The following is a 9638-nucleotide window of genomic DNA, read 5'->3' on the forward strand; positions in this document are numbered from 1 at the left end:
TTAGTCGCCAATAGTAAAGGAATCACCGACCAAAATCTTTAGTCGCCAAAAGCTACCAAACAGCAACCAACATTTTTAGTTGCCAAAAGCTTCATCCGTGAAAAAAAATAATTCATTGTTAAGCTTTGCATCCACTCTTATGAAGACTCAAACCACCAACCTCCCACACCATAAACCTTATGCATCACACATTTCCCACTACGTCTCTATAACACCACATGATTATAGATGTAATATATATTATTTATATAGTCACTACAAGAAAAGGGGGTTTAAGAGACGGAACTTTTTGCGACGACACATTTGCCATCGCAAAAAATGACTTTTTGCGACGGCATAACTTTCCGTCGCAAAAAATATGACCTTTTGAGACGGCACAACTTGCCATCGCAAAAAAATGTGACCTTTTGAGACGGCACAACTTGCCGTCGCAAAAAAAATGCGACTTTTTGAGATAGCACAACTTGCCGTCACAAAAAATAGAGTATTTGCGACGACATAAAATTTTGTCGTGAAAAAATAGAGTATTTGCGACGGCAGAAATTGCTGTCGCAAAAAAAAAAAATTAGAGTTTTTGCTACGGTACCAGCTGCAGTCGCAAAAAAAAAAAAAAGTTTTTTTTTACCGTAATAGGTACCGTTGCACACAAAAATATATATATATATATATATATATATATATATATATGTTTTGGCTTTGAGACGGCTTCATATATATGCAGTCACAAAATGGTTTAAATAAATGCAATTGTATTTTTCTGTCACAAAAAAAAAAAAACGACATCGTCTTACTCTTTTGAACATTTCTCTTTTCACCCATTTTTTCATCTTGCTATCTCTCTGCCTCTGTTTCTGTCTCTCTTCTCTCCCTCTCTCTCTCTCTCTCACTCATCACTCTTCTCTGTCTGTCTATCTCTCTCTTTCTCTCTGTGTCTCTGTCTCTCTTCTTTTTCTCTCTCTCACTCATCACTCTTCTCTGTTTGTCTGTCTGTCTCTCTCTCTCTCTCTCTTTCTTTCTGTGTCTCTCGTCTATCTCTCTTCTATCTATCTCTCTCATCTCTCTTCTCTTTCTATTTCTCTTCTCTCTCTCTCTCTCTCTCTCTCTCTTCTCTTTATCTCTCTCACTCATCTCTCTCTGTCTCTCTCTCGTTTATCTCTTTTCGCTCTTTTTTTTTCTCTCTCTTTGTCTATATCTTTTCAACCATTTTTTCATCTTCCTCCCTCTCTTCTCTTTCTCTATTTCACTCATCACTCTTCTCTCTCTGTCTATCTCTCTTTCTCTCTCTCTCTCTGTCTCTCACTCATCTATCTCTTCTCTCATCTCTTTTCTCTCCCTGTCTCTTTCGCTCATCTCTGTTCTCTCTATCTCTCTCATATCTCATCTCTCTCTGTCTCTCTCGCTCATCTCTCTTCTCTCTATTTCTCTCTCTGTCTCTCTCGTTTGTCTCTTTTCTCTCTATGTCTCTCTTGTTCATCTCTCTTCTCTCTATCTTTCTCTCTCTTTCCCTTTCGTTCATCTCTCTTCTCTCTCTGTCTCTTTTTCTGTCTTTCACTTTCTATTTTTTTATTTATTTGTCTCTCTCTCTCTCTCTCTCTCTCTCTCTCTCTCTCTCCTCCACTGTGTTCTTGTTGCTCACTCTCTTCCTTCTGTCTTCTCTATTTACTGAGCTTCCTCTTGATTTATCTATTCACTACAAGAAAATACACTTTTAGCGACCACTTTGTCTCTCTCTCGCCCATCACTCTGTCACTGTCTCTCTTCTCTATCTATCTCTCACTCATCTCTCTCTCTCTCACCACGCATCTCCTTTACCACCTTCACCACTACTGCAAACGCCATTCCACTACCACCATTGCTACCACTGTCGCCAATTCACCTCTACGACTACCATTACTACTACCATTGCCACCACTCCACTACCACCACTACCACTACTGCCACTACTACTACCATTACCTCTCCTTCACCCCTGCCACTCCATCTACTCTACCACTACCACAACTTCACCACTAATCTCCTTCGCCATCACCACCATCACCACCATCATCTCTTATCCATCACCGTCACCATTACTGCCGCTCCCTCTCCTCTACCACAAAAAATTAGTTCATGATTTTTAATAACCCAAAAAAATGAACAGCAGAAAAATATTTTTCATTGACCACAGAAAATTAATTTTTATTTTAGTGGAAAATATTTTTCATTAAAATATTACCCCTACTTCTACCAAATAAAAAATAATAATATTTTTTTCAGTAAAATAAAAATGAAACAAATAATTTTCAATCTTAGTAACTAAAAAAAAGAAGAAATTTTTTTAAAAAAATTCATTAACTACAAAAAATATATATATTTTAACAAAAAATAAAATTTTTTGACGATGGCAACCCCATCGCAAAAAAAAAAAAAAATTAAACGGCGTTATTTTGTTATTTAAATTTCATTTCTGACCAAAAAAAAATAAAAAATTATTGTTATTTTTTATTCCCGTCCCTTTTTTTCCAATCCCCCCCTCCCCAAAACAAAAAATCCGCAATCTCAAGCACAAAAATCCCTAATCTCTTCTTACCCCCGTCTCTCTCTCTCTCTCTCTCTCGATCGACGGTGAGCGACGAAGGAGCAGCGTCGTCGTCGTTGTCGTCGTCGGAGCAGCGTCGTCGTCTACACAACAGTCTCACACTAATCATGTCACCTCAAGCACAATAATTTATGTTCTCTCTCTCTCTCTCTCACATCTTGTCGTTTCCTCTTTTCATGCCCTTTCTCTTCGACCAACCTCTGTAAATTTCGCTCAGAGAATCGAAACCAGAGCTTCTCTGAATAACCAAATCTCTTCCTTCATATATATATACTTTATCATCATCTCTCTCTCTCTAGAAATTGCAATTGGGTCTCACACAAAACCTCCATTGATGGAATCCTCATCACCAATCTCAATCCAACAAACTCTCCACCAAGACCCAAATCCCGAATCCTCCCCAAAACCACTTCCCTACAAGAAAAGCTTCGACACTTCTCTAATGGATGCCGCTACACTCCGAACCCCCTCGTTCCGTGAAGACTCTTATTTTGTTTCCCACCTTAAATCCTCCGAACGCAAAGCTCTCCAAGAGCTTAAAGACAAGCTCATGGCTTCTCATGGCCCAGACTTCGTTTTTGGGTTTTTTGTTATGGGTGTGTATTACCATTAAATGGTCGCTCGTAAGGTAAAAATCTCAATTTGAAAACTGTTTTCTGTGTTTTTGAAACTGGGTTTTGGATTTTGATGTTTTGATTTTCTAGGTTTGTACAGATATTCATCAATGTACCATGGTACTTCAGTGTGTTGTATTCAATGTTCAGTCCGTTCCTGACTCAACGAACTAAGAGCAAGTTCGTGATCTCTAAGGAAGGAAATGTTGCAGAGACATTATACAAGTTAGTGCAGCTCTGTTCTCCTTAAATTGATTCTGATTTGGGTTTTTAATTTGATCTGTTAAATCATAAATGCTCGTATGTTGTTTCATTGCTTGCCTGTTATCTTCTATTTATAGTATCAAGTTATGAATGTTTCAATTGCTTCATTACAGAGTTGTTTGCTTGTTACTACTCTTTAGAGATTTGGTCTGTTGACTATTTCTCTTTAAGGTCTCTTTGGTTATGTTTTTGTTTTCTGTTTTCATTTTTGAAACATGTTTTTTCCTTTTTATTTTTTATTTTTTTTGGGAGGGGAGAGGGTCTCTACAATTTTTGTATGCTATTTTTCCTTTTCTTTCTTATATCTATGTTTGGGATTTTGTTTCATTTTGTTTTGTTTTTCATCAAATTTCATGAAAAACAGAGTAAGGATGGACAGATGTGCTTCTGAGTTAAAACTTTAGGCTTCAGAGTGGTACTTCTTTCCTTTCTAGTTGCCACCTCTGGCTAAGATGACCGCTTCAGTGGTTCTTCCATTTATAATTTTTACCAACGTAGTTGGCTGAACTCTTTCATTTGTTTTTGTTTTTGCATCAAATTTATTTATTTTTATTATTTCAGTATTCTTATGTTTGGTATATGGCCCGTTTTTGCAGGTCTAAGAATGGTAGATGCTCAGTATAACTTAAATGAGCAACCAAATGAAGGTGGGCTGTTCTTTTGGTTCTTCAACTCCATTTTTCTGGGCAATGGTTTAACTATTGACTGCTAACCCAACTATGTTGTTTCAATATATGTTATAAGGACATAGTCACCGGTCAGACAAATAAGGTTGTTGACATCTAGCACGCTATAGGTTGTCTAATTTGATGACATCCCAAAAATTGAAATTTCATAAAAGTGTTGATCTCTATGGCATATGATACAAATTAAATGGTAAAACTGGAGTACTACAGTTGTAAAGGTTTGATATCCATTTTATTCTGAATCTTCCTTATCATGTGCATGCAATTTTGCAACTGGTTTTGGATGGTAAAACCATTTGTCGAACAAGATGCCTTAATCCACTTATTCAAATGTACGAGTATTGTCCTTTACATTTTGTATGCTAATTTGTTGGTTGTTTTTTGGACTTTCTTACATCCAATACGATTTTTAGGTTTGTTCTTTGCGTGTTAGGTTGATCTTTGACATGTATTTTGGTGCGCTTTTAGAGATTACAAGCCTGTCTCTCATTTTATGCAATACAGTATCACTTTCCATGCAGGTTACTAGTCCCATTTTCTTTTAGAATTGTGTATGCTAATTCTTACGCAGTTACATCTTCTAGTTGGCCAGAGCCCCGAAAGTTGTGTTGAAATTTGAAGTTACACATGTCCATGGCTATTCAAGTTTTTGAGTGACAGTTACAACTTCTGTGTGATTAGGTTTGGGTATTAGATTTAATTATTTTTTCTCTTTGTTGGCCATGGAGCACTCCCTGTGATTAGTGCAATTACTGTGCATGAGTCCTATGTTCTTATGCATCTCTTCGTAGTACCAGCTTATCTCCCACATGTAGTTATCTTGTTTTTGTAGGAATATTTATATTTTTTTTACAAAGTGTTATGGCCTAGAGCTTTACATGTTACTTTTTTGACAATTTTGAGGCTTACACATTGTGTCTTTAGAAGATTGGTATAATTTAGCTTAACCTATAATGAGGTTTAGCCATATATATATGTAGACAGATTATGGGTAGGGAAATAAATCTAATTACATTGAACAAGGCATAGAATCCGTGATTGCCTAATCATGGGATATTCTTAAAGTAGGTATTCCAACATCTTTTACCTCTTTCCTTATGTGGATTCTTGTTTTCACACTTCTAGAAATAGGTTGTCCCTTGTAGTTTTTGGGTTAGTCCATTTAAGATCTTTTACATTCTTGATCATGAAATTCTACTCACACTAACTATGAAACATTTTGCAGGCCTCTTATTTGGACCATATCTAATATAGTTTGACAAAAGCCAGATACTATTATTTCTGGATTACCTCAATGTATCCTACTCCCTTCTTTTCAAAATTCTCAACAGCAAAATGAGTGGGGACTGTTTTCGGGTTTTCTCCAGAAGTATAAAAGGGTAAAGTTCTGTACATGTTGCTTGATGTTCATTTTGTTTATGTTTAGATGTATACTAAGGCCCTTCCAAATAGCCTAAGTTGACATTTCCAGTGCTTGCTGCTAATTTGAATTGAACTGCCTTAAAGAAATTTTTGTTGCTCACTTGACCACCGTGACATGCACTGAAAGAAACATGTGAATGTTGGAAATTTTTATAAATTTCATTATTTGGCAAGGACAATTGGTTATTGACACTGTATGTAGCTAGTTTCTTGGATTATGTAATTTTACAAGGAATTGCAGCTTGAATAGCATTTTTTAAAGCCTAAAATTAAAGATGGTTTTTCCAAATTTGTCTCAAATAAATGGTTTGGTGCTATTATTTTTAGTAGGGTCTTATTTGGTGTCATAACTTATTTCCATTGCTTAATTTTCTCAGAAATGCATCTGTTCTCATTGTTGATTGAGATGTTTAATTATCCATGTGGGATTTGATGACTAACAAAAAAATGTTGTATTTGATGTTGTTGGGAGTTAGAGCCAGATTTCAGATATAATTTTTATGTTTTTTTGTGTTTGATGCTATAGTAGTTAATTTTTTTTTTTTTTTTTGTATTTGATTCAGATGTTTAATTATCCATGTGGGATTTGATGACTAACAAAAAAAATGTAGTATTTGATGCTATAGTAGTTAAATTTTTATGTTTTTTTGTAATTAACATTAACACATAATTATATTGTCATTAATAATTTTTATTTTTATTTTTCAGGTATTTCCCATATAAAAGTGTGCTTCTTGTGGAATGCATGCCCGTGGAGAATATGACTAATTTTTGTTTTTGTTATTTACGAAGAATGATGAGAAAAACATTTAATTTTGGTTTATGTTATTTTGAATTATGAACAAAATCATGTATTTAAACATTATATATGTATTATGGAACATTATGTAGTGGGATAATTTTGTTGATGTGTAATTATGAATGGAAGAATATTTTATTATGGAGAAATTGTTATTTTTATACAAGAATTTTTATATTATTATAGAGAAATTTTAACATTTTTAATGATTTTATCGCAGGATGTTTTTTTCTTTTGTGACGGTACTACACCGTCGCAAAAAACAGAAAATTTTAATATTTTTGTTGATTTTGTTACAGGTTTTACTTTTTGCGACGGCACTAAACTGTCGCAAAAAATAGAAATTTTATTATTTAAAATAGAAATTTTATTATTTTTTAATACTTTTTGCGACGGCAGTACACTGTCGCAAAAATCGAAATTTTCATATTTTTAATACTTTTTGCGACGGCAACACACCGTCACAAAAATAGTGTTCTTGCCGTTGCAAAAAAGAAGACTATTAGCGACGGCTTTTTTATGCTGTCTCAAATAACATTTTTAGCGACGGTAAAATAGTGTCGTCGCAAAAAAGTCAAGAAATTTCAAACATTATTAGCGACTGTAAAGTGTCGTCGCATAAGGCGAAAATGCCGTTGCAAAACAAGTGCCATCGCAAAAACTCTTTTGCAACTCCCCCAGTTGCAACCCCCCTCTTGCCGTCGGAAAAAGTCATTTCCCGTCGCAAAAAGTTTTTTGCGACAGCATTAGAAGTATTAGCGATGGCATTTTACCGTCTGAAATTTTAGTAGTGAGTACATAGACCCGTATTAATATAAAAGTATATGTATAAAAATAATTATTTTTATTGACATAATTTATGTAAAAGTAAATTATTTAGTAGCAAAATAAAAATAAAAATTTAACTTTTAACGACCAAAATAATTTTGGTCGTCGAAGAGACTTTCTCGCTAAAACGGACCACTTTTCGCTACTAAACATATTTTTAGTCGCCAATTGTAGACTTTTTGGCTACTAAAATTTTTTTAGTCGCCAAAAAACTTACTTTTGGCTACTAAAAAATGTTTTAGTTGGTAAAACCCACATAATTGGCGACCAAACTTAAAATTAGTCGCCAATTGTAGACTTTTTGGCTACTAAATTTTTTTTTAGTCAGCAAAAGTTGTACTTTTGGCTACTAAAAATGTTTTTGTTGGTAAAACCCACATAATTGGCGACCAAAATTATAATTAGTCGCCAATTGTTGACTTTTTGGCTACTAAATTTTTTTTAGTCGGCAAAAACTATACTTTTGGCTACTAAAAATGTTTTTCGGTAAAACCCATATAATTGGCGACCAAACTTATTTTTAGTCGCCAATTATAGACTTTTGGCTACTAAAGTTTTTTAATCACCAAAAGGCTTCACAATTGGCTACTAATGCTTTTTTAGTCGTTGAAAGCTATACTTTCAGCGACCAAATTCTTTTTAGTCGGGAAATTTGGTCGCCAAATGTGTTTTTTCTTGTAGTGATAAGAAATCAAACCAAATTCCGTATGATACCACAATGTCTTTAAAATAAATTAGCCGCCTCACCATGGGTGCTGGAGGAACGTCCACTTCTATCTCCCAGGATAAGATGGTTTAAACCGGCTAACTCAAAAACACCTTCTATTAGCTTTGGCGAACCGACAATGGCAGCACTCTCTCACAGTAAAAATTTCTAGCAAACTGACTAAAGAATGAAAGAAACAATTTCTGTGTTTGAGACTTAACAGGAGAGTCTCAATTTATACATGTATAGGGGAGAGAGGAGAAGTCTCTAGCCTTCATGGCTGGTCACTAATGCACCATTAACCTCTGCAATAAAGGCAGGAGTTACAAACCCCATTAATGCACTATTAAACTCTGCAATAAAGGCAGAAGTTACAAACCCCATTAATTCTTTCATGAAGCTAACTTTATGGGACAATTTTTCATTCAATTCTCAATGGTTTTTGTCCATTTTATTTGTGGTGCAAAGATCTCATTGCAAAGTATCTAGACCCACTTAGACCGAACACAATAGATGGTTGGGACCTACTTTAATATTTAGTACTTTAATATTTAGTTAAAGTCATCAAAAATTCATTTTTTCCAACAGCTATCTCTATATTTTCTTCATCGCCAAACAAAAAAACCAAAAACAAAAGAGTCTATTTTCTATCTATAAAAGCCTAACCCACTCCACCATTTCCCCCAACAACATTCTCTCCCCCCTCCCCCCCCCCCCAAAAAAAAAAAAGAAGAATTGTAAGAGTTTTTTAGGTGTCATTTGAGATGGCTTCAAAGGTTCTCCTCCTCCTCTCCCTCAACCTCCTCTTCTTCACTCTGGTGAGTTCTAATTATGACCCATGCCCACCACCACCACCAAAAACTCCCAAGCACCACCACAAGCGCCCATCTCCGCCCGCTATGGCCACTTGTCCTAGAGACACCCTAAAGTTGGGTGTTTGTGGTAACTTGCTTGATGATTTGGTGCACCTTGTCATCGGAACCCCGCTCAAGACTCCATGCTGCACCCAAATTCAGGATCTTGTTGATCTTGAGGCTGCTGTTTGCCTTTGCACCGCCATTAAAGGTAATGTGTTGGGAATTAACCTCAATGTTCCTACTTCATTGAGCGAGCTGCTGAATTGCTGTGGAAAGAATGTCCCAAGTGACTTCCAATGTGCCTAATTAAAGTTTTTGTATTGATCTCATAATTATATCTCTTCCTCGTAAACTTTTCCAGTGTGCTGTTGTATGAGGAACGTTCATATGGGTAATCGTTTGAGATGTTACAACTTGATTTATATATCCACCGTATTGTCATCCTTGTTCATGAAAGAGAAAATAATTAAGGATTGCAGGCTTTCAACATCAATAAAATGCGATTATTGATTCTTGTTATTTTGAAAGTTGTTTTGCTTTCTATGATTCCTACTCCATGATTACTTTGGTGTTTCTTTGCAAGTTATGGAGAATATAAGTAAAAAATTTTCTTCTTTAATTCTCTTTTAAAATTATGTGAGTGATTGTTGTTTTGCAATTTTAATTTCCGACACCCTTCGCCCTCCCCTTTAGATTAGGACATTTCTATGATGTTGTTTGATGTTCTGAAAAACTAAAAAGAAAAAAGAAGATTGCTATATATAATGAAGAGTAATATTAAAATGATTAAATTTTGGACCAGCTTCCCGTTCCGTTCAGTAATTGAATTGAAGGGTCTTGTTAAGGTAGTCTGGGTTTATTTTGGAATCATTTTGATAATCTAA

General features: G+C 35.1%; 1 long non-coding RNA gene and 1 pseudogene across 1 annotated transcript in view; both read left to right on the forward strand.

Annotated features, from left to right (window-relative positions):
* The first annotated feature begins 3296 nt into the window (after window positions 1–3296).
* The window catches only part of LOC145806173 (uncharacterized), a 41595-nt gene continuing 35253 nt past the window's right edge, over window positions 3297–9638 (forward strand). The window contains exons 1-2 of the long non-coding RNA XR_014348906.1: window positions 3297–3417; window positions 4053–4103. This is a non-coding gene — a long non-coding RNA (uncharacterized LOC145806173). The remainder of the gene's footprint in view (window positions 3418–4052; window positions 4104–9638) is intronic.
* LOC114309186 (putative lipid-binding protein AIR1 pseudogene) lies at window positions 8662–9060 on the forward strand (annotated as a pseudogene).

The sequence above is a fragment of the Camellia sinensis genome, chromosome 13 (genome assembly GCF_055761805.1).
Source record: "Camellia sinensis isolate YWXY chromosome 13, ASM5576180v1, whole genome shotgun sequence".
In the NCBI taxonomy this organism is placed as follows: domain Eukaryota; kingdom Viridiplantae; phylum Streptophyta; class Magnoliopsida; order Ericales; family Theaceae; genus Camellia; species Camellia sinensis.